This window comes from Oryctolagus cuniculus, chromosome 2 (assembly GCF_051225735.1).
Source record: "Oryctolagus cuniculus isolate XC-2025 breed Fujian yellow rabbit chromosome 2, ASM5122573v1, whole genome shotgun sequence".
Taxonomy (NCBI): domain Eukaryota; kingdom Metazoa; phylum Chordata; class Mammalia; order Lagomorpha; family Leporidae; genus Oryctolagus; species Oryctolagus cuniculus.
In genome coordinates this window covers 194,893,786-194,918,466 of record NC_142868.1, presented here as the reverse complement: position 1 = coordinate 194,918,466, position 24,681 = coordinate 194,893,786, and the positions used below count along the sequence as shown (strand labels likewise).

The 24,681-nt window shown below is 43.4% G+C and overlaps 1 long non-coding RNA gene across 1 annotated transcript in view; it reads right to left on the bottom strand.

The window, feature by feature from the left end:
* LOC149128196 (uncharacterized) overlaps positions 1–24,395 on the bottom strand; it is a 92,988-nt gene extending 68,593 nt beyond the window's left edge. Inside the window, exon 1 of the long non-coding RNA XR_016230583.1 lies at positions 24,267–24,395. This is a non-coding gene — a long non-coding RNA (uncharacterized LOC149128196). The remainder of the gene's footprint in view (positions 1–24,266) is intronic.
* Positions 24,396–24,681: the final 286 nt, after the last annotated feature.

Sequence of the window (24,681 nt, the reverse complement as noted above, 5' to 3'; positions counted from 1 at the left end):
TTTACAAAAATGAAACCCGAAACTTGATTTTCGTAGGGATTTAGTGGAAGAAGTTAAATCACAGAACAAAACACTTTGCTTTTTGGTTAAATCCTGAGCTTTTGAGCAAACAGAGAATAGGAGTCAGCTGGCCCGAGGTGGGAAATTCCCTCTGCCAGGAGGTTCAGCTGAACAGGAGTTAACTTCCGGAAAGACTCAAAAATATAGAGGCAAGGAGTGTTTTGCTTTTGCAGTCAATGTGCATGATCTTCCGCAGAGAAACGAGTCAGCACACTCCGGGAGTCTGTGTGACCTTAGGCAAAGGAGTAAATTTCCCTGTGTCGACTTCTTATTTGCCGACATGGAAGCCTCATCCCTAGTAGTTTATAATTCTGAAATTGCACATTTATAAAATTTAAAATGGAGTGGCTCAAAGGGTCAGAAAACTCTATGGTTCATTTTGAAATATGAATCCTTAGGCGAGAGCAAGTGAGTAATATGTCAAAATGCTTTATGATTTCTCATTCCTAAGCCTTCTTCCTATTACAGCCTTCTTCCAGTCCTGATATGAGGAGAGGCCGCAGGAGCCCGCTGAGGCTTGCCGCAAAAGCCAGAGGCAAAGGGAATTGCATTTTCCTTGGAAACAAAGTGAAGAATTTCCCAAACAAGGAAATCGCCTACATTATGCAACATACCTTTTTCTTCCAACCTCTCCATGCTGGTTTAAGTGATTCATCATCCTAGCCTCACCTTATCCTACCTCTTCTTGGGGACAATAGCTGTAACTTTGGGATCATAAACAGTACACTTTGTAGATCTGGATCCTACACTCAGGTCTTGCTATTGGCTGTGTAACCATGGGCAAATCTCGTGAATCATTGGAACCTTGTTTTGTTATTCATAAGCTAGAAACATTTCCTACTGTAGATTAGGTGATGAATTTTTAGTTTGGGCTGGGTCACTCCCCAAATAGTCGCAAAGGCTAAAGCTGAATCAATCTGAAGCCAGGAGCCAAGAGCTTCTTCTGGGTCTCCCGTGCGAGTACAGAGGCCCAAGCACCTGAGCCATCCTCTACTGCTTTCCCAGGCCATAGCAGAGATCTGGATCAGAAGAGGAGCAGCCGGGACATGAACTGGCACCCATATGGGATGCCAGCGCTTCAGGCAGCACCAGCGCTTATTAACTTACTTTTTAAAAGTATTCACTCTTTGCTATGGAAAGAGCTTTGGGTCAGGGATTGGTTCTAGCAGGGAACACAGCGGTTAAGATGCCTGTGGGTTCCTTCCAGCTTCCTACTAGGGCCCTCCTTGGGGTACAGCAGGTGACGGCTCAAGTAGTTGGATTTCCGTCACTTAATATAAGAGACCTGGATTGAGTTCCCAGCTCCTGGCTCAGGCCTGCCAAAGCACTGGCCATGGAGGGTAAGTGGGGAGTTAGCCAAATGATGGAGCTCACTTACTCGCTCGCTTGCTCTCTCTCTCTCTTTCGTAACTTAAGGAAAAAAAAGAGAATTTTCCCTGTAGGATGATGTTTGGGTTCTGCTCCTTCTGTTCTGCATGTGCACATACTGATTGCAATCTTTATTTATTTATTTTTTGACATTTAGCTGCTCTACTTCATGGTTCATTTCAGAGAAGCTACTTTGCTGGATAAATCCTTGAATCAGAGAACGATGCCAACATTTCTTCTACCTGTTGCTGATAATTAGGGATCTATTAGAGATGCTTGTTTGGAGCAAAAACCGTGTGGGTGGGTTTTATCTTGTACATAATAGAAAAATAGCTCCAAAGACATCAAATGTAGAATTTACTAGATGTAGGAAACAGTAACAACTATGATTACCCTATGTAACAAGCTAACAGATAAGTTTTGAAATAGCTTCAGGGAAGAGGAAACTAAGAAAAATCACATTGCTGTGTACAAGCACTAATTAGTGTTTCTTAAATGAAAACAACAGAGCCCAATATTATAATCAAACACAGGTTTTACATAATGAGATAAAGGTGAATTCAAAGATGGATCCAAAGTTTCTCAGAATAAATCAGGTAAAGATATAAAGATGCAAAGTGAGGAGAGAAAAGAAACATGGACTAAATGGATTTTTTACAGATTTGATCCAATTGGGAAAGAGAATGGAGACGGACTGAGAGAACTTGGAGAGAACTTGGCTGAGTGTCCCACACAAACACAGGGAAAGGTCACCCACAGATTCCAGAAGCCAGATTTACACCAAAATAAGGAGAAATGCACACCTTGGTACATCATGGTGAAATACAAAAGCAAACACAAAACCAAAATAAGATCTACACTTTCAGTTCCACTAAGTCTGGTCACTGTTTTATGACTACATTGATGGACTACATTCACATCAAATTAAGCTAACTTGAGCTGTGTCAACTAGTAATCGTTCAGTGACATCAACTTTAAGGGAGAAGGAAGCTATAATCATAAAAGATGTAGAACTATGCAAGACAACAAAAAAGACAGGCTACATTTAGTGAGAGATTTTTAAAAAAATTCTAAAGCTAAGAGAAATTTTTAAACATGGCAATAAATATGTTGTTTAAATCCAAGTAGAAACACACTGAACACTAGCTGAAAGACTATCAGAACACGTAAATTGAAAATGCTTTATAGGCACCTACAGGATATACAAAAAGTTGTACATGAAAGGACAGAAAAATGTGTTATATGCTATTCAGTTATGTAGAGAAACCTGCAGCATTCTTAGTGCATTTTAAAAAATAACTACTTTATACTGATAAAATGTTTATAAACTTACATTTAATTTATAATAATCAATTGCTACTGAAATATTGCTTCCAAAGGAATAAAATTTATTTGGCTTGGTTTCAAAATATGTGAGACAAAATGGTTGTAACTTCTTGTGAAACAGGCAAATCAACCAATGCAGTGGGGGATTTAAAAAAATCTTCTCTCTGTAGACAGGAAAAGCAGAGAAAAATCTCTAATGATGTAATATTTGCTTGATATGACCAATTGTACTGTTGTAATCCTTTCCTAATGCAAAAACATTGAACAGCATATTTAATAATTATTTATTAGACATCCTTTTACAGCACATTTATCAATTAATGCTGGGTAATAAAATAGCCCTAGCAAATTTTAAGATTAAACCATACAAAATATGTTACCTTTCCTAAATAAATTTGGAAAGTAAGATCTAGAATACACTGAGCCAAAGAAAAATCATAAAGGAAAGTTCAAGAATATTTTTCATTAAGTAAAAAGAGAACATACTTAAAAATAAAAATGTGGCCATGTAGGTAAGTTAGTATTTATAAGAAAAGTTATCTCCTTAAATGTGAATATAGATACTGCCAAAAGTTTATGGAAAATAGAGTAAAAGATGGATTTATTTCGGTGCAAGTTTTTTGAAAAATCCATGGATCATTTTTTTTCCTAATACACATTTTTCACAAACATTTGGAAGCTCCTTATATGCTAGAGAACAGATGCTGAGTATTAGGGAGTTGCACCTAGATATCAAGAATTTCAACAATTACCAGCGTTGGTGAGGATGTGAAGAAATGATACTGGTACACGTGATGCTGAGTGGAATGTAAGTGGCCCGGGCACGGTTTGGCAGCCTCTTACATGAGTAAACATGGAGTGACTGACCTCCGCCGGGCTGTGGGGGTGGTAGGTTCCTCAATGGTGATTGTGTTGGAGGCTTGGCCCAAACGTGGGTATTACAATGTGGGGCACGGTGTGATACGAGTGGGTCACTGTGACACCGATGCAGACCCTTGCTTGTTCCTTTGTGAGCTCAGACCCTGTCCACTCTTCGCTTCCTCTGGCCAGGTGATCACTTCATCTTTCACGTGCTCCTGTGTTGACACCTCTGCTGTGATGTGATACAGCCAGTGGGGCCCTCCCCAGAGCTGAGCAGTTGCAGGCTCCGCGATCTGGGACCCCCAAAACTGGCCTCTCGGCACACCTGTTTTCTTGATGCCTGCCTCAATGCCATGTATTTCATTGGATTATTCAAGATGGACTAATACACTCGTCTAGCTATTTTCCCAGGGAAAACAACAACGTATGTCCACAACTAGACTTGTACATGAATGGTTCCAGTAAGTTTACCAATAGTAGCCAGAAGTTGGAAAAAATCCAAGTGCCCATCAATGGACCAATGGTTTAATAAAATGTGCATACTGACTCAATGGAATATTACTCAGAAATGAAATAAACTACTGACACACACTGCAGCGTAGGTGGACTTTGAAAACACTTGTCCTTTCGAAGCCAGTCACAAAGTACTATGTATTTTATGATACCATTTGCATGGCGTTTACAGATTAGGTAAATCAGTGGAGACAGGCAGTAGATTAGAGGTTACCCAGAGGTGGAGGGAGGGCTGCTGGAGGATGACAGCCAATGCTGTAATATTTCTTTTTGGGGTAATTAAAATGTTCTAAAATTGACTGCCAAAGGATGTACAACTCTGAATATACTAAATGCCATTGAATTGAATATCTTAAATTATTTAATTGCACCATCAGTAAATTATTTCTCAATAAAGATGTTAAACATAGTTAAAAGAAAATAAATCCATAAAAAGTGGAAGCAAAGAAACAATAAACATATTTGTAGAAGTTAAGAATGTTGAAAGCCAGTATTCCCTAGCAGTCCGCATTAACCGGTGTTGTATAAGACTATTAGCTTAAATGTGCTGCTGCAGAAGTGAGAAATCTTGTCTTATAAAGGGCCAGACAGTAAGTATCTTAGGCTTTGGGGCCATATGGCCTCTGGCCTCCATTGCAATCATGCCGCTCTGCCCTGCAATGTGAAAGCTACACAGACAATAAATACATCAGTAAGTGAACCTGGCTGTGTGTCAATATATGCTTTTTTCCTTCCAATTATTTAATCCATTTTATTTAAAAAATGTCAGTTTAAATTTTCCGATTTTGGCTGGATTTTATAGTCAAGGAGCCCTGCATTTGAATATATAACATCCAATAAATCTCGATTTACAAAATAAGGTGCTGCTCCATGTTTTCAAGCTAGGGGCCTCATTTACTGCCTGCTACCCCAGTTCATCACCTGCATGTTATGAGTTAACTCGCTTTCCACAAGCCTAGGGTGCTACCAGCTACACGCCATCCTTGGAAGAACTGAGAGAGTGAGTCACTCACATCATTTTTAACAGAAGCTTATTCTCTTGTGGAACTCTACTGAGAAAAGTTGTATCAGGGGGCCTGGCACTATGACATAGTGGGTAAAGCCACTGCTTACAGTGCCAGGATTCCGTATAGTCGCTGATTCGAGTCCTGGCTGCTCCACTTCTGATCCAGCTCTCTGCCGTGGCCTGGGAAGGCAGTAGAAGATGGCCCAAGACCATGGGCCCCTGCACCCACATTGGAAACCTAGGGGAAGCTCCTGGCTCTTGGCTTCAGATTGGCCCAGCTCTGACCATTGTGGTCATTTGGAAAGTAAACCAGCAGATGGAAGACTTTTCTCTCTCTCTGCCTCTGCCTCTCTATAACTCTGCCTTTCAAATAAACAAATCTTTAAAAAATTGAAAAGTTGCATCCACAAACTTTGCTATTTAAAAAAAACTTAACAAGTGAAGTTGACAATTCCCTCATAAGGCTGATGAAGAAAAAAGGAACAAAGTGTAAATTATCAAAGCTGCAAATAAAGAGATCACTACAGACCATGTGGATATGCGAAAGTAATAATAAGCTGTTATGAACAACCTTATGCCATTTCATATGAGATATTTGATAAAATGGATCATTTTCCTTTGGGAAGTGAGGGCACCAGTGTCGTAACTGTGGATGAAGAAATAGAATGCATAAATGGACTGATATCATTCAACAAGTTAATCAGTGGTTAAAAATTATCCCAAAGAGAAAGGTTCATGCTTAGTTGGTTTCACATTCAGAGGAGATACAAATCAAGTGTAAACTTCCAGAGAACAAAAAAGAGGGCCCATTGCTCCATCAATTTTATCAAGTTGCTGTAACCTTGATAAACAGCTTGCCAAGAATGTTAGGGGAAAGTGAAATTACTGGAAAATGTCATTCACCAACAGAAGAGAAAAAAATCACCTAGCTGAGTTTGCATTAAATAGGTTTTAAAAGATGCTATGGATGATCACATTGAGCTTAACATGGGAATGAAAGGTATTTTCAAAGTTAGGAAGTCAAAGTCTAATTAGCATATTAACAAGTAATGGAGTAATGTCACATAATCATCTTTTTTTCCTTCAATTTTTGCAAAAACATAATTTCAATCCACTCTGTTATCATAAGCTTAATACTCTACTAACCATGATATTCAACAAGTTAAAAAAAAAAAAAACAGAAATACCACAGTTTCACAGGAGTATAAATAAAGGCTAAAAACAACAATTAAATCTTGAGATACCCATTTCATTCTTGTACATTTTTGTATTCTATATTAACTATTGCGTATCAGAGAAAACATATGTTATTTGTCTGGTTGGGACTGGCTTATCTCACTAAGCGTTATGGTTTCAAAATGCATCCATTTTGTTGCAAAAGATCAGATTTCATTCTTTGTTATGGCTGGGTAGTATTCCATAGTGTATTTTACCACATTTTCTTTATCTAGTTATCATCTTAATTATGACAGAAGGGAACTGTTAGATAAAATTCAGTACCCATTTGTATTTTTTTTTTTTTGACAGGCAGAGTTAGACAGTGAGAGAGAGAGAGAGACAGAGAGAAAGGTCTTCCTTCTGTTGGTTCACTCCCCAAATGGCTACTACGGCTGGCACGCTGTGCGATCGGAAGCCAGGAGTCAGGTGCTTCCTCCTGGTCTCCCATGCGGGTGCAAGGCCCAAGGACCTGGGCCATCCTTCACTGCCTTCCTGGGCCACAGCAGAGAGCTGGCCTGGAAGAGGAGCAACCTGGACAGAATCCGGTGCCCCAACAGGGACTAGAACCCGGTGTGCTGGCACTGCAGTCATTTGCATTTTTTTTAAATAAAACTAATCTTTTAGTAAATTAGGTGTAGAGGAGAAATTCCTTAATGTGATGCAGGATATCACTTGCAGGAAAAATACAACAATAAAAGCTACAGGAAATATCCAAGGCAGTGTTAATACATTGATGGCATTTCCTTTGAGCCTAGGAATGGAATAAACTATCCACTACTACTATTTCACTCAAACATCAACTGTCACTACTTTAATAATTCTTAAAAGTTCTTTCCAGAACCTGAACAAAATCTAATTATAAAGGAAGAAAGAGCAACAGTGTTCATGGAAAATCTAAAACAACTGCAGTTAAATTATCAGGTTTATTAAGAAAATTCAGCAAAGTTGCTGGATATTAAATCAATATTATTAATAAAACATATTTATATGTAGCAAAACAAATGATGGAAATAGCACAAAATAAGAAGTAATCAAAAAAAAGAAGTGATTGGGCATACATATAACCAACAGAGCATAAGACTTTAATGAAAATTTGATGTTTAATGGGGATATCTGAAAAAGATTTCAATGGAGAGATATTTGTTTTATAGGAGAAGTGTTGTTGAAGAATGGTAAGTGATAGGATAATATTTTCAGGAAATATCTGGTGACAATTAGATGTGCAAATGGGAAAAAATATATAAACACATATACCCCTAACATGGAGTGCAAAAATCCATCATTCTCAATGTGACAGAAAAAAAAGACTTATAGATTCCTTACTCTTGATATGGAAAACAATAATTAAACAAATAAAAATAAATTAAAATTCAGAATATTTGTTTGCTGAAAGATTCCAAAAGAGTAAAAATTCCAGCCACAAAGTGGGAGAAGATACTTGTAATTACCAGGAGGATGAGAACTGAAAAACACAAATATTTCTACAAGTCATTAAGAACACTATGGCTCATTGCAAAGTAGGCAAGTAGCCTTACCACAAACAACAGAGGAGCAAACTAACAAAACATGAAGAGGTATTTTCACATATAATAGGAATGCCAAATGACTACCAAACATGGAAGATTGATTAACATCCTTGCTTTTTCAGGGAAATGGGTATCAAAAATACAATCAGACCTGTTTAGCAGAGAAAGGCTAAAAATAGCAAATACTAAGCATTTAGACAAAGGAATGCTCACATGTTGCTGGCAGGAGTGCAAGTCAATGAAACTTGTGTTACTAACACAGGTGCAGCCATGCACATTTAATAAAAGTATTTATTTATTTGAAAAAGAGAGAGAAAAATATCTTCCATCCTCTGGTTCATTCCTCAAATATCTGCAACAGCCAGGGCTGGTCCAGTTCGAAGCCAGGAGCCAGGAAGTCATGTGAGTTCGGGTCTCTCGTGTGAGTGACAATGGCCCAATTACTCTGGCCATCTTCCACTGCCTTCCAAGGCACATTAGTAGGGGGATGGATCTGAAGTGAAACAACTGGGACTCAAACCCACACACCAATATGGGATGGTAGTGTCTATAGCTTAACCCACTACACAGCACAGGCCCCTGTGCATACATTTTAATTCAGGCTTTGAAGTTCTAGGAAATCACCTGAGAGAAACTTGTGTGCACATATACAAGTTCACAGTGCAAGAATGCTCATAGGGAGATTTTTGATAAGAGCCCCCAAGACAAAGTTCACACAGATTGTGAGAGATGCTTAAAACAGAATCCTATATGGTCATGAAAGTGATCATCCTACAGCTGTCACTAATAGAGCGCTGTGAAAATTAGCAAATAAATGTTGAGGGAACCAAGCAGGTTGCAAAAGCATATTCATAATATGATTCCACATGCATGGAGTTTAAAACCAGAGGAAAGGCTAAGTCGCATTGTTTGGGCCTGTCTACTTGGAAATCGACAAGAAATACAAGCAAAGGACTGCCATAAACTAGGAGCGTGGCTGTGTCCTGAAAGAGAGAAGGGCTTGTCGTGAGGAGGGGGGCCTAAGTGGGCAGGAGGTTGTTTGGATTGTGTGGGGCTTGCATGGGTTTGTCTTCATTTTACAATTACATGTGATGCTCCTCAGTTAAGCTTTATGTGCTTTCTCTTTGTGAATTACATTTAAAAGTAGAAGTCAGACCGGAGAGTAGAGTTAGGCAGTTTGCAACCATGAGGAAGCAATTGGCTGGAGAGCTAAAGCCAGCAACCAGGGGCAGCAGAGGGAGGGTCAGTCACGTGTCCCTCTGTGACATCACCAGGATGCTGGGACAGTGCATAGCCTACTACTTCTGGATTTCTGGGTAAATGAACAGGAAAAGGCCTTCGGTTAAACACCCTTAGTTGAGTTTGCATTACTAATAAAGTCTCAATGAATGCTACTTGTGTGTTGTTAAGTTATATCCTGATTTTCAATAAACATGCTGGAGGACTATGAAATATGTAATTCTGAACCACAGCCTGTTACAGACTTGAATCAGATACTCCCAGTTAAGAGGACACTGAGATGCGGGGAGGTGAAGTTCAAATACCCAGATAGCATAACAAGTTTAGATGCAGATGGCCCTTCAACTGCAGGTATGGCCTGATTGTCCTCTCTACCCCTTAATCCTATCCGGGAGAGCCAAATTCCCATTTACTCATTGATTCATGCATCTGGCATCTGTTTGAATGTATGTTAAGTTCAAAATATTATTCCAGATGATGTTGATAAAAATTTGCAAACCCTAGACTCATCTCTATCCCCAGGGATTGATAAAATAGTTTCTCCAAAACACTAATATGTAAATGTAATTAAAAATCTGATGAATGTCAGCAAAAATGGCCCCATAAAACTGGTAACACTTTATTCACACTTACTAAGTTCCCTGTGGTGAGGATTAGCTTCCCTGTTGACGGATACTTTTATTATTCCCATCTGGCAGAGGAAGCACTCTGAAGGCTGTACACACTACCTTGGAGGTTAAGACATCAAGGACGTGGAGCTGGAACTGGAACCAGGGCAGTGAGCTTTGAGAAAGTCTAGCTGCTGGACCTCACCAGGCCAAGGCAACAAGAGTACTAAGGGATTTTCCTCCTCCTTCTCTCTCTCTCTCCCTCCCTCCCTCCCTCCCTCCTTCCCTCCCTCCCTCTCTCCTTCCCTTCCTCCCTCCCTCTCTCCCTCCTTTCCTCCTATCCTTCCTTCCTCCCTTCCACCCCTCTTCCCTTCCTCCCTCCTTCCCCCTTCCTTTCCTTCTCTCCTTTCTTCCATCACTCAACATTTGCACCAACTGGATGTATCAACTTTATAATCTGATTCAATTCATATTCACCATTTTAGGAACAGAGATGATTTGTGGATTAGCTTAAAAGATTTAAAAATCATGGATTTCAGCCATCCTGTGTTTCATGCTTTCCAAGGATATAGTCTGTAATGGGCAAATTCATAATATATTTTGTTAGTTCATAAAGAACATTGGAATTGTGAATTCTTACTTTTTTATAACCATGTTTCAAGGCACCCTCAGATATTTGTAACTTTTGACTGTTGACAACTCATCTGGCCATGGCCACAGTAGAGTGTGCACATGGGAACACCTACAAGCCAGAGGCATATCTGAACCTCTGACCCTGTAGGAAGATGCATTAAAGACTTGACTTTCACAGAGAATCAGGTAAACCCAATCCCATCATTTTTGAGTTTGTTTACTTCCTCATTCAGGTCCCAGAAGCAGGTTAGCCCAGTGTTCTAGGCGCTAACCCAAGGATGGAATTCCACGGGAGGGCTTAATAAGGTCTCCATACCTCCGCAGTTTCTGACTCAGTTTTCTGGTGGGCCCAAAGAATCCTTTCTCATCAAGTTCCCAGGTGATGCAATGCTGCCGTGTTACTGTGCACACTTTGAGAATGAGTGTGCCTTGCCTGGAATGAATTGACATCCCTCCCACGTGTTTGGTGCTGTACTCATGTATAAATCTTAGGAGAACGGTGAAAGTTGTCACTCACAGTATTTTCTGTGTTCTGTGGTTGTGGAAAACATGCGTGGCCAACCACAGGGTCCCCCTGTGCCCCAGACTCAGATATCCCTCTGTCTGTTCCATGTGGCCATTCGGGTTTGTAAGAGACAGCTCAAAAATAGTTCGTCCCCAACTAAAGTTCCTCGTGTGTATGAAACGACTGCTTTTAAAAAGAATCTCCAGTGACTCAGTGCATCTCATATTTTTCCCCCAGTTGTCTGGACCCAAAACCCTAGAGCTAAATTGAATTTTGTTCTCACTCAAAGTCTTATTATTTCCATGAACACATCCTGTCCAATAGGGGGAATCTGACTGCTTCTCTTAACTGCTCTCTCGGCTTCTACCCTGTAGTTGATCCTTATTGCGCTGTCTGAAGCCTTTTGCTTGTTTTCTGTCTCACTCTGAGGACAGTAAGTGCTCTTCACGACTCTCGGGACCCCTTTTCCTGCCTCCTGACTGCTCTGTTCCTTTGTCACACAGCCCTGCTCTTGGCTTTGGGAGTCTGTGCCCTTCCAGGAAAGCACTTCCCCTGGGACGCAGCCTCGGGAGGGCGCTCAGGCTGCTCCCTGCTTACCTTCACACCACCACTGCGGTGGCTCTCCCTGCCCAGCCTCCACCAAAAGGCCCAGTCCTGGCAAGTCTCCCCTTACCCCTAGCGCTGTGGACTTTTTCCTACTCCGTTTTACAGTTTGTCCCTGTAGACCATCCCCTGTGGCGTTATGTTTCTGTCTGTTTATTGTTCATTTTCTGCTACCAGGACAAGGTTTTTCACGTGGTCCAGGGGCTATCTTTCCTTTCGTAGCCTTATCTGAGTGTCTACACTCTTCCTCAGTTGCTGGTTTTTGAATGGATGAATCTTCAAAATGGAAAGACCAAGGCTAAGGGAAGGGAAGAGGTTTGCTCCAGGACGTCAGTGGAGTCAGCGTTCGGGGGATGACTGCCTACCCGATATCCTCAGCTGACTTTCTTCCCATTAAGCCCACACCAGGATGGAGGCGCCTTGTCTTGAGAGAGAGAGAGAGAGAGAGAGAGAGGCCTGACCTCTGCTTGAACCGAGAGAACATGGGCTTAAAATAACCGAAGTTCATGGCCTTCCCCGACCTGCTTCCTTCCTGCAAGGCCCGAGGTTGTTCCCACAGTCTCTCCCCAGGGGACGAGCAGTGTGGCGCAGATTCGAGGGTCCCTGGGAAGACAAGAGCCTGCATTCCTAAGAACGTGAGAGGCATCCCATCCCAGGGCCGGGCCATGTGACTGGAGGAAGTGGCCTGGCTGATATTTTGAGAAGGGCTGGGTCATGGGAGTCCTGTCACTGCTTGGCTCTGTCTGTTGCTCACTGTTGGGACACTGCTGGCACGAAGCCCCCTTTGCGTGACTCATTGTCAGCCCAGGGTGTGAATCCTGCCAAAATTCCATCTCCTCTTCTCCTGCTCTAGCATCTTCAATCATCTGTTCAGTCACTCAGCAACTATTTATTTCACATACACTCTCTCCTCCACTCTCTGTCAGGTGACTGTTCCTGGCACATCTTGAGCTATGCTGACGCCCGGCCTCAAAAACTTTCAAGAATCCTGTCAGAGTCCGCTGATAGGCTACCTTTGGAATTTTCACTGGCATATAGAATTCGAGAGAATCTGAATTCTGCGTTAAGTACCCAAAGCTCCAATTTGATTCTCACCTCTCTCCCATGACATGAGAAGACGGAAACCAGGGGTCATTCTCTTCGGTGCCTCTGAAACCTGATCTATACCCCTGTCACATGTACAGCCCAATGCAAGAAGCCTTTGTTTCATTGCAATAAGTGAAAATAACTAATGCCTAATTTATAACGAATATCTGCGATGAGTAATGATTGTATATAGCATATACACTGATATTTTAAGAGTCACCAATCAAAGAAATTAAAAGGAAGCTTTTGAACATTTTTTCTAAAACATTTTGAAACTTTCAGAATTAATGCAGTTTTTCCATATTGTGTGCCTTTCATGAACTTTCTGAAGACTCCATGTATGCACGGATTTCAAGACTCTTTTGTGTGAAAATTAACTTTCATTCCATTTTCCCGTGGACATTTGAAGTATCATCAAAAAGCAAGTGAAAGCTGATGCTTGCAACTTAATAACAGGTGTATCAAACATTGCTATTTATAAACTCAAACTGTTTTGACATTCAAAATGCTCTGAGTAGGGCGGTTCTGCAGAAGGTACTTGAATGCATTAGTATCTTGGCGTAAGGGCCGCTTTTTCTCCCAAGGCAGCGTCTGGCTGTGTATTCTCATCTGCAGCAGAGATGAGGAGGCTCAGTATAGAAAGTGCATTTGACTAGCTGAGAAATAAAGGCATCTTCAAAGGCACACTCATATTCTGGACTTCCTCTTTTCTCTTCTCATCCTATACGCTTCCTGTTTCCTTTTAAAAAGAAATGGGTGAAGGAGGAAAGCTCAGAGCATGCAGAAATGCCTTGGGCTTCTGGGCCAAACTCTGTTGCAGAGCAGGAAAGCATTCCTTTGTTTCCTTCATTTCTGCTCTGAGTTTCTCCAGGTGACAGGTGGAACCATGTTCATTTGCCTCCTTTTTACTAGGTACACTGTCCCAGGGCTGCTGCTTAACACATTTGGAACGGAATTGTTCTTTTATTCATTTACGTTGTGAACTCCTTGAAGGAAGGGATTTAGATGAGTCATCTTCAAGTCCCAAGCAGTGGCTTAATACACACACATCCCTCCAACAACAATAACTGAGAAGTCCAGTCTGGCAGGGGTGACAAAATAGTAGGATGCTACTTGTGCAAAAAGTATGGGGAAATTTGCAAAAATTGACTGAAATGCCTTGATTCCTTTATCCATGAAACAAGACTTTGCAACATTGCTTTTAAAACAGTGGTACAGTTTCCTACTCCTTCAAGTTGGACCCCATGTATGTTTTACCCCTGACTGGTGGAATGCCAAAAAAAGGATGCTGTGACTTTTAGGAACCTTGTAGTTATGTGAAGTTTTAGATTGTCACACAAGCAAAGGTTATAACATTAATTTCCATTTTATTAATAGTCCAGTTTCCAAGATGAGGATAGGAACTGATGTGTTGAATTTAACAGATTGGTTGGGCCACCTGGGACTTTGTATTGAGAAGGCTTCTGAGGTCACATGTGAGCACGATTGGAAAATGTCATCAACATAAATCAGTAATGTTGGCTCCGAGTGTGCAGGAGGGTATGGGGAAAGAATGGCGGCATCATGTCTCTCAGTTCCTGTTAATGGCCTGCTTAGTGCCTGACACTACTGGATAAAGCAGTGGAGTCAGAAAGGCACCGAATTCATTGTTCCTGCCACGAAGAATTTAGGGATCCATGTGAAATCCTACAACAAGGAAGCTGTGTGGGAATTTTGGCTTCAGAAGTGAGAATTTTGTAATAGGAACCCAATGAGAACATCTCATGTCTCCACAGGGCACTAGAGTTGTAGTCAGTCATTTAGGCTGTAGAATTCAAAGATCTTATGATGGACATCGTCCATATGTCAAGTCAGCTAAATCTCAGATCCCAGCTTTTTGGTAAAATACATTTGCGTGTTTGACAAATATAATATATATAAGAAAGGATAACATTTACAGCTATTGGGAGTTATGAATATTTTGTTAGATGCCATTGAAAATTTTGTAAAATACATGTAGCAGTAGGCATCTGATTGCCCCCAAATGATCCTTACCCCTTGGCATTCATCAGTCTGTGCAATCTTCTCACACATAGAGTCTGGTCTGCCCATGTGACTGACCATGTCTGGTAAGGGTGACAGTGTGTGACTTTCTTTTATTTATTTAAAAAAATTTAAAAATATGTATTTATTTATTTTGAAAGGCAGCGTTACAGAGAGAGAGACAGACAGACAGAGAGAGAGAGACAGAGACAGAAAGATCTTCCATCCACTGGTTCACTCCCCACATGGCTGCAGTGGCCAGAGCTGGGACAGGCTGAAGTCAGAAGCTAAGAGCTTCATCGACATCTCCCACGTGGGTGTAGGGGCCCAAATACTCCTGCCATCTTGCACTGCTTTCTCAAGCACATTAGCAGGCAGCTGGATTAGAAGTGGAGCAGCAGGCACTCAAACCAGCACCCACAAGGGACGCCAGCACTGCAGCCAGCAACATTACCTGCTACACCATAGCACCTGCCCCCAGTGTGTAACTTTTGACAACAGCCATTACAGGCACTGTGGCTTCTTCTCTGTTCTCCTGGGCAACTGGATAATATGTGTTTTTTTTTTTTTAATTTTTTAATTAAAAAAAAATTTTTTTTTGACAGGCAGAGTGGACAGTGAGAGAGAGAGACAGAGAGAAAGGTCTTCCTTTGCCATTGGTTCACCCTCCAATGGCCGCCGCAGCCGGTGTGCTGTGGCTGGCGCACCACGCTGATCTGAAGCCGGGAGCCAGGTGCTTCTCCTGGTCTCCCATGCTGGTGCAGGGCCCAAGCACTTGGGCCATCCTCCACTGTATTCCCGAGCCACAGCAGAGAGCTGGCCTGGAAGAGGGGCAACCGGGACAGAATCCAGCGCCCTGACCAGAACTAGAACCCGGTGTACTGGCGCCACAGGTGGAGGATTAGCCTATTGAGCTGCGGCACCGGCCCTGGATAATATTTGTTAAAGATTGCTAACACCTCAGATTTTTTACATTGTGCAGGAGTTATGCTAAGTTGCTCCTAGGAGGGTTATAGCCAATAGAAGACTCAAGCCCCAATGAGTTTAAGGTTGAAAGGGGCACATGACAACAAATGTAAGGGTGGAATTGTTAGGAAAACCAGATACTGTGTTTGCCAATCTGACTGAAGTGCCTCCCAGAAAGGAAGAAAGAAGTATGTTCATGCGGACCCGATGACCACTAACGTGAAAGTGAGAGACACTCAGTGACAGAGGCCAAGGCCCTTCTGGTCTCAGAGCCCCACATCTGCAGCTGGTGAGAGAGGGGACCACCAAAATGCCACATCTTGATGGCAACTCCTCAAATCTTGGGATCTGTTGCCATTTCAGTGATATGTTGTGCACTGCTTCTTCTAACATCTTGTTGTTATAGTTAGATTTTTTCATTCCGATGGTGACCCTAAAACGTGGTTATGAAGAAGCCAGTTGTGCAGAAGATCTGTGGAAGAATAACTTCTCCCTCTGCAAGGCCCGGTGCCCTACACTCTTCTCTATTCAATGGATGACTGCAATAGGGGCCCTGCAGCATCTGAATCAAATTGGAGGTGAAAGAGAAAGACAGTGAGATCAGACACTGATAATCTATTTTCAACAAAACAGTGACACAAGTTACTCAGAAAATCACTACCTGCATTTACTACACAGTCAAGTTCAGAATAAACAATCAGAAAGGTTATTGCACTAAAGGATGTTTTGCATTATTGTACCAGGTGATGTGTTCATATCTTTATAAAATACAAAACAAATCATCAAAGGAAAGGTATTGATTTCACAGCAGTTTTCATTAATCTTTCTAATTCATTTCTAATTGGCTGTGATGCTAAGGCATCCGTTTTCACCATAGGTGTAGTTTTCACCACGACTTGATGAGTTAGCAAGCATCCTTCTTTTTCATGGATGTGATCACAACTCAGAGACCGGGCACACAGTAGCCCAGACTGTGCACTGCACAGCTCCTGGGAGTGCCTTTCACATATTATGAATCATGTGCCCAAAGTCACACAGATAGTGAGTGGCAGGAACATTTGAACCCCTCTTGCCCTCTGATCAAAGCCCTTCTTTTTTCCCTGAGTCAGATGTCTTCTGCTGTTTTTTGTTTCGTTCACAATGAGGTTTTTATTGAAAAGGGAGGTGAACACGGCATTCAAAGATAAGCACAATTTTGAAAAAACTGAACTCCTCTCCAGTTTTTCCATAGAGGAAAAGGAGAATTAGTGAGAAGGTGGGAGAGAAGGCAGGGGTATGTGGGGCTGTGAAGTTTGGACGGAAGGTTTTGCAGTATAAAGTTTGGGACAGCAGAAAGCTTTGGATGCCAGTGGGGAAGAATTTGACAGAGACAGCTGCAAACACGGTTGAGGCCATTTGAGATGGGGAGCCGCTTTGTCTAATGTTGGGTCTTGCTCAGCCATTTGTTTTAGGTCATCTCTGGTAAAAAGGGACCCCACACATGTGAACAAGGAATGAGAGGACTAAATACCACAGCAAGCAAGGCGACACTTGTGCCTGGTGTTTACAGGGAGCTGGGGAGGGACAGCATCTCTCTGCCTCATACACCATCCAGCAGCCCCAGTGGCATTGGCCTTTTTTTTTTTGCCTCTGCCAAGGGTGCCTTCCTCCAAAAGGCTCGGGGAGGTCCAGGGAGGCCGCTCCCTCCCAAGGAGTTGGTGGAGTTGCGAGCAAGACCGCCTAGGCTGATTGGTAACATGTTTCCAGTGGACACACAGCCCCGGTGCTGTGGAACATGTGGCAGCCATTTGTGTGAACTGACACCCCTAGCATTAGCGGGATTAAGTCTGACGATTTTCACTTGCAGGAAGACACTGGTGATTATAAATTTCCTTGCTTCTTTTCGAAACATTGCTGTGTTTTTTCTTCACCCGCCACCCCCCTCTCAGGTTTCCTTACACACTCAGACATTTACAATAAACAGGGATTAGCCTCAGCTAACCAGGGGTGGCTGGCAGATGGCTTTAATTAACTGCATCTTAAAAAGAAAGGATTTCGGAGGGACACGAAGGCGATTTGCACCGAGGGCACAGCACACGCAGCCGACTCAGCCCTGAGCTCCTCCTGCCACTCCCCGCCTCTGCCGGCTGCTCCTTTTCTTCTTCCTTGTGCACTTGTCTTTCTTTTTAAAACAAAGATTCTCAGGGTGAACGCTTACTGTATGAGTTGGTGATGCTTGGACACCTTTGTGTAAAAGAGTAAGAACCCCACTCTACTAAATGAGCCTGGACCTGTGTCCTGTTACACAAGCAGGACCACCTAGGGGTCCCCTTCTAGTTGCCTGCATCTGTTGGTTTCCTTCCCTAACCTCCACAGCAGTGCAGGTGATAGCCTTTATTATGCCCGTTTTACAGATTATTAAAAAAAAAAAAAAAAACAGGCAGAGAGTAGTTAGCTGCTGTCTATAGCTGTGCTCCTAAACACTGCTCTATACACTAGGCCAAACACTGTGGGAGAAAACTCATGGTGAAAGCCCTGGAAAACAATGCTGAGAAATCACATAAGAAAATTTGGTCATTTTTAAAGGATACAGAGGCTCTGTAGTGACTGAATAATTGGTAATCCACTTAGTAGTTCCCAGGAGCGAGCTGTACGGAAGCCAGACACTTTCACCAGCTGACCCTCCTAGAACAAGGCCTGATTTCAACGCGTTGTGAGTGTTGACTCACTCAGCATTTGCCAACCATCTTATGCAGTGGATATCATTATCCCAATTTTACCGTAGACTTAAAATCCAGAAAAGTTAAAAATTGTCCAAGATCATGAAACTAGTTCATGGCAGATTCTAGATTTAAATCCACGAGTTTGAGTGAGAGGTCATGTTCACAACTATTATGCTACAGAGTATTTGCCTCAAAGCATGGAGCCTCTGTCCCGAGACCTGACTGAGAATTGGACTCTGTGGACAGTTCACATGTACAGTGAGCAGCGTGTTTCCAAGACTGCTTGAAGTGCTTCACATGAAGCAGAAGCTGTCCTTACAAGCACTGTCTAGACTCCATTGGTCAAGAACAATACAAGTTCAAGGTTCTCGCGGCCCACAACCCAATATACACAGAGGGAGGGTGTGGCTGCAGGCAAAGGTAATGGGATGAATGGTTGGATGAATGGTGGTTCCAGAGATGTTAGGTCTTAAACCCTGGACCTTATCCAGGCCATCTTATATGGTAAAGCTTTGCAGCTGTGATTAAGGATTTTAGGATGAAGAGATTATCTAGTATGTCTTCAATAGTGTCACAAGTGACTTTCCACAGAAGAGAGGCATAAAGAGCACAGACCAGTACAGGAAAGACCAAGCAATGCTGGAAGCCTTCAGGAGTTGGAAGAAGCAAGGAATGAATGGGAGACGTCTAGAGGCACCAGAGATAGCCCAACCCTACAGTGTCCTGATTTCAGTCTGGCAATGCTGATTTTGAATTTTTGGCCTCTAGAACTAACAGTAGGAGAGTATACTTCTGTTCTTTTAAGTCACCAAGTGGCGACTTGTTACAGCAGCCACAAGAAACTAAAAGAACTCTTGGGTTGTGGTCATAGAGGAGTTGTGTTGAAGTTATAGGCAGGTGCTCTCCAGTGGCTGGGTCTCTTCCCTACTTACTCATTCAGTTTACATGGGCAGCTGCCTCAAGCACATGGACTTCGAGGCCCCTACCAGCCATCACTCTGTTGTCTTGTTCCACTTCACATGCATTCTCATTCTGTAGAGGATCTGCAGATTTCAAATCTTTGTTTCTGCTTTGGTGTTCGTCAGGGCTCTCCAAAGAAGCAGAACTTATAGAACATATACGGATAGAGAAGACATATTTTTAACAATTGGTTCGTGCCATTTGGAGGCTGGCAAGTTCAAAATCTGCAGGATGGTCCAGCAGCCTGGAGACCCAGAGAAGAGCTGATATTGCATGTCAAGCCCAAGGGGCTCTCTGCGGGCAACATTTCTCTTGCTCAGTGGAAATCAGTCTTTGCTCTCTTAAGGCCTTCTCCTGATTGTATGGAGCCAATGCACATTATGAAGGAAGGCCTACTTTACTCTGTGTTTACCAATTTAAATATTTTTTTTTTTATAGGCAGAGTGGACAGGCAGAGAGAGGCAGAGAGAAAGGTCTTCCTTTGCCATTGGTTCACCCTCCAATGGCCGCTGTGGCTGGCGTGCTGCGGCCGGTGCACCATTGTCGCTCCCCCTCTTCGTGGAGGAACGACACAGGACCCTGCGCTGTTCTTTCGTCTGCTCGGCCCTCCCCGGGTTTGCTGCTGGTTCTTCCCGGGTTGGCTACTATCCCTTCCACCTCCGTGGAAGGGCAGTTCCCCCTGGCCGCATTCCCCACTTCCGCAGGGGAGCGGCACACCGCCGGCCGGTTCTCTCGGGGGCTGCACGGGTTCCCTCAGCTAGATGTTCCCCATAGATGTTCCTGGTGCATGCCGTCTCTCTCCTCCTTTATAGTCCTCCTCCGCCAATCCCAACTCGGCTGAGTACGCTGCTCTCCAATCAGGAGCAAGTCCTACAGTTAATTGGTTGAACTGGAGGCAGCTGTGCGGAAGCTGTTTACTTCTCTCCCAGCGCCATATTGTGGGAGAGCAGATGCATAGAATAAGTCCTAATTCGAGTAACTTAGTCCAGTCCGGATTGCTCCCCACAGATCCCCCTTTCTTTTTATTTTTTAGCGTTGATACGCGCCTGTCTTCGGTGTCCCGCGGAACACACTCTGCTCTACTTGCTAGAGTTGCCACAGGCTCTTACAAGTCCTATCAATCAGGAAAACCGAATCCGGGTCCTCTCTTCGCCATTGTGAGGAGGTTTTTAGGCGCTGATGCATGCCTGTGTTCGGTGCCCTGCAGCGCATGCTCTACTCTGCTAGAACTGCCTGCAGGTGTTTACAAAACCTATCAGGCAAACCGAATCCAAGCCTTCTCATTGCCGTATTGTGGGGGAGACTTATTAGTGTTGGTTCGTGCCTATCTTCGGTGACCTGCAGCTCATACTCTGGTCGAGCTTTGCTGGCGCTTACCGCCTTAAATCAGGCAGACCGAATCCAAGCCTCCTAATTGTTGCATTGTGGGGAAGCTTTACTGATGTTAATTCGTGCTTGTCTTCGATGACCTGCGGCTAGCCGCCCAGGTGCTCATCGCCTCACCAATCGGGCAGACCGAATCCAAGCCTTCTAATTGGCATGTTGAGGGGAGGCCTTATTTTTCTCTATTTCTCTATCTCCGGGCATTCCTACCTCTCCCATTTCACTTCTATCTTCCAGCATTCCCATTTCTCTTTTACTTCACTTCCAAACTTCTGTTTCTCTTATCCCTGCGGCTTTCCGGCACCTCGCCCCGCCGGCGGGTTCCCGGCTCTGCGCCGCTTCAGCCCGAGCGCCTCTCTCATCTGCGCAGCTTCCCGGCTTTGCGCGGCTCGGGTTCGCGCGCTCCGCGGTCTCCACGCTTAACCCTTTCGTGTCTGAACCACGGCCTACGCCAGCGTTCCCTATCTATTCACGCCCCGTGCTCTCTCTGCACGCGGCGGCTTCCGCGAGTAACACAGCGTAGCTTGCGTCTCCGCCACTAGGATTCAATCTAAGTTCCCCGGGCTAGCCTGGCGAATTCAACCCAGCGTACGTCTCCGCCCCACGGTTTGGCTTCCCGTCCTTTGCTCCCCGGGCTAATCAGACGGATCCCAATCTGGCTTACGTCTCAGCTTCTGGTTTCAACTTTTCGCCCCCTATTCCCGGGCTAACTTGAGAACCCCAAAGTGGCTTTCGTTTCCGCCTCGGCCTGCCCCCCGCGGCTTCAATTTCCCTAACATTTTTCTCTACCCGGTATGTTTCCCCAAGCTTTCCTCCAACGATATTCCTCCCTCATTTCTCCTGGCCTCTCCCCACAGTCCGCGTCCGAGTCTGTTTGTTCTAGCTTTCACTTTCGACCTTAAAGATTTCTCCCAGCTTCCCCCCGTAGTCCGTATCTGAGTCTATGCCTAGGCTTAATAGCTTCTTCCGGCACCTTTTTCGTCCGGCTTTTCCCTAGGCTGTTTGCTAGTCTCTCTCTTCGGTATTTTCCCTAGGCTGTTTGCTAGTTTCTCTCTCCGATATTTTCCCAGTTCTTCCCGTTTCTTCCCTCCTAAGTTTCATATCCGTCCTAGGTTTCCTATCCGAGCTAGGTTTCCTATCCGAGTCACGGCACCATTATGTCGCTCCCCCTCTTCGTGGAGGAACGACACAGGACCCTGCGCTGTTCTTTCGTCTGCTCGGCCCTCCCCGGGTTTGCTGCTGGTTCTTCCCGGGTTGGCTACTATCCCTTCCACCTCCGTGGAAGGGCAGTTCCCCCTGGCCGCATTCCCCACTTCCGCAGGGGAGCGGCACACCGCCGGCCGGTTCTCTCGGGGGCTGCACGGGTTCCCTCAGCTAGATGTTCCCCATAGATGTTCCTGGTGCATGCCGTCTCTCTCCTCCTTTATAGTCCTCCTCCGCCAATCCCAACTCGGCTGAGTACGCTGCTCTCCAATCAGGAGCAAGTCCTACAGTTAATTGGTTGAACTGGAGGCAGCTGTGCGGAAGCTGTTTACTTCTCTCCCAGCGCCATATTGTGGGAGAGCAGATGCATAGAATAAGTCCTAATTCGAGTAACTTAGTCCAGTCCGGATTGCTCCCCACACACCATGCTGATCTGAAGCTGGGAGCCAGGTGCTTCTCCTGGTCTCCCATGGGGTGCAGGGCCCAAGCACTTGGGCCAACCTCCACTGCACTCCCGGGTCATAGCAGAAAGCTGGCCTGGAAGAGGGGCAACCGGGACAGAATCTGGTGCCCCCACCAGGACTAGAACCCGGTGTACCGCAGCCGCAAGGCGGAGGATTAGCCTATTGAGCTGAGGCGCCAGCAATTTAAATATTAACCTTTCAAAAAACTCGCAGGAGTATACAGAATAATGTTTAAATACATAGGCACTATGGACCAGCTAAGCCAATGCATAAGATTAACCATGACTCCTTACCTCTTTTCATTGGCTTTGAATATTTAACTTGGTTTTTCCTTGTAAACCCAATCATTAATATTACCTAAGGTCTCTGTGTAAAGGTCCTATATACAGAACAGAACATCTTCTCCTGGGTTTTCTGGATCATATCTCTTTGATCTTGACTTCTTGCTTTGCTGATGCAACCAAAAGACATGGAGAAAACTCACAGGTCCCGATTCATGAGTCAATGGCAACTTTAACAGCATTTTCTGAACATTAGGTCAGCAAGCACAGAATGTAATAATCTCCATACTGAGCATACAAGATGAGGTTCTGATGTATCTCCTTGAACTTTCATTTGTAAATGATGCATCTGAATCTGGGAACTACGTCAAGAATGAGGAGTTCTTTGTTTTAGGAAACTCTCCTATGCTCTAAAAAAACAAAGTCCTCGGGGGTAGTGTTGAACTTCCTATTTCAGGGGATGTTGACAGCAGTGTGATGGTCAGAAAGACACTGTGGTGGGCAGGACTGATGATGGTTGGATCCACTGCATGTTCTCCACACTCTCTGACTCCTTGACTTTTGCATTTCATCACTTCAGATCCTGGTGGCCCCAGCCTTCTTCTGTGTTGTTTTGATCTGGCTGTTTCGTCACTTCTGGTATTCTAGAGCTGCACCTCATTCTAAATATGGGGTACATTGATCCGATTTTCTAGTGTAGCACAGCAGAAATGTTGATTTGTCATTTCTAGTAGTCTAGAGGTACAAGTCATTCTAAATTCAGGGTTCATAAAGAAAAAATAATACTAGGGAACCTTGGTGGTGAATAGTTTGGTTATCAATGGACTATATAAATTCAAACGGCCTTTCTCCTAAAGGCTACTCGTCTCTGTATACCTTAATCCAAATTTTTAAGTGACATACGTTTTGATTGGTTTCTTGGTAGAACTGGCTTTCAACAAAGAGCTTGTAGGGTAGAATGGAACCAATAAAAGCTTTTATAGTCAGATAGCCAAGTTTTCGTCTCTTTTGCCAACCATCTGGGTAGTATTAAGCACTTTCATTCACACCACTGAGCCTCAGCTTTTTCTTTATCTTAGAGCTTGCTCCACTAACATTTGTATTATAAAGCACCAACCGTACTTCTGGGAACATTTTACATATTTGATTGACATTTTATTTTCTCTAATTCTATTTAAGGGTTTGGTGTCTTGTGTTACTGCCAATGGCTACTCATTTACGTGAGCTGTCTCATACTTTTTCATTTTTGCCATTACATTTCTCTGGGGAGTAAGCAGTTCTGATATTTCTTTTTCTTCTGTTACAACTGAATGTTATTTATTATTTAGATTTATAAGCCAAACCCTTTTGCAATAAAGTCACTTCAGGGCACACACACAAGGTTAAAAGCTTTAGGTCAAATACACAGAACTATAAAAATAAACAGCTTGGGTACACAGTTGAAATATTATTTAAAGACAAGTGGTGACTTCAACATAGTGGCCCTTTCAATGAAAGTCATTTAAATAGATACAAAGATGAATGAATCTCATGGAACACTCCAGTTGTTTAATTAAGGAATTGGAAAAAACAACCCACCCCTCAGAATTCGCTTTAAAATTTCAGTTAAGCCAAATAGGGCAGACAGCCAGACCCTAACCAATGCAAATGTTCATTAATATTTTTCAAAACAGAGACGTGAGAGGAAATTCACACATCCCAGACAGCTGGAAGCAAACTTTCCCCCATGTTACCTTATGTGGTTATTCACAAGAAGTTGCAAGGATGTCATCTGAGAAGTTCTGAGCAAGGACACTGCTAAACTCTTTCCTGGATTCTCAGGATCAGCTGCTCGGTTTGGTGTGCCCTCTGTTCCTACAAAGATTTTCTTGCAAATGAGAGAAGACATGATTTGATTTTCTCTTGTTTCCTCTCCTCCCTGTGAGCTGCCCACAAAGGGGCTTGTCTGTGTAGCATCTCCAGGCACAGATCTTGGCCCATGTAATCGTACATAAATATTTATTACATAAATGGACAAATGAAGACTGGATATGGGCACTTTTCCACCGGAGACACTTTTTGCAAAACTAAAATTATTAGGTAGGATGTTTGCATTTCAACTACCTGTGAAGCCCTAAAAACAGGAATTAGCTCAGGAGGATAGAGGCA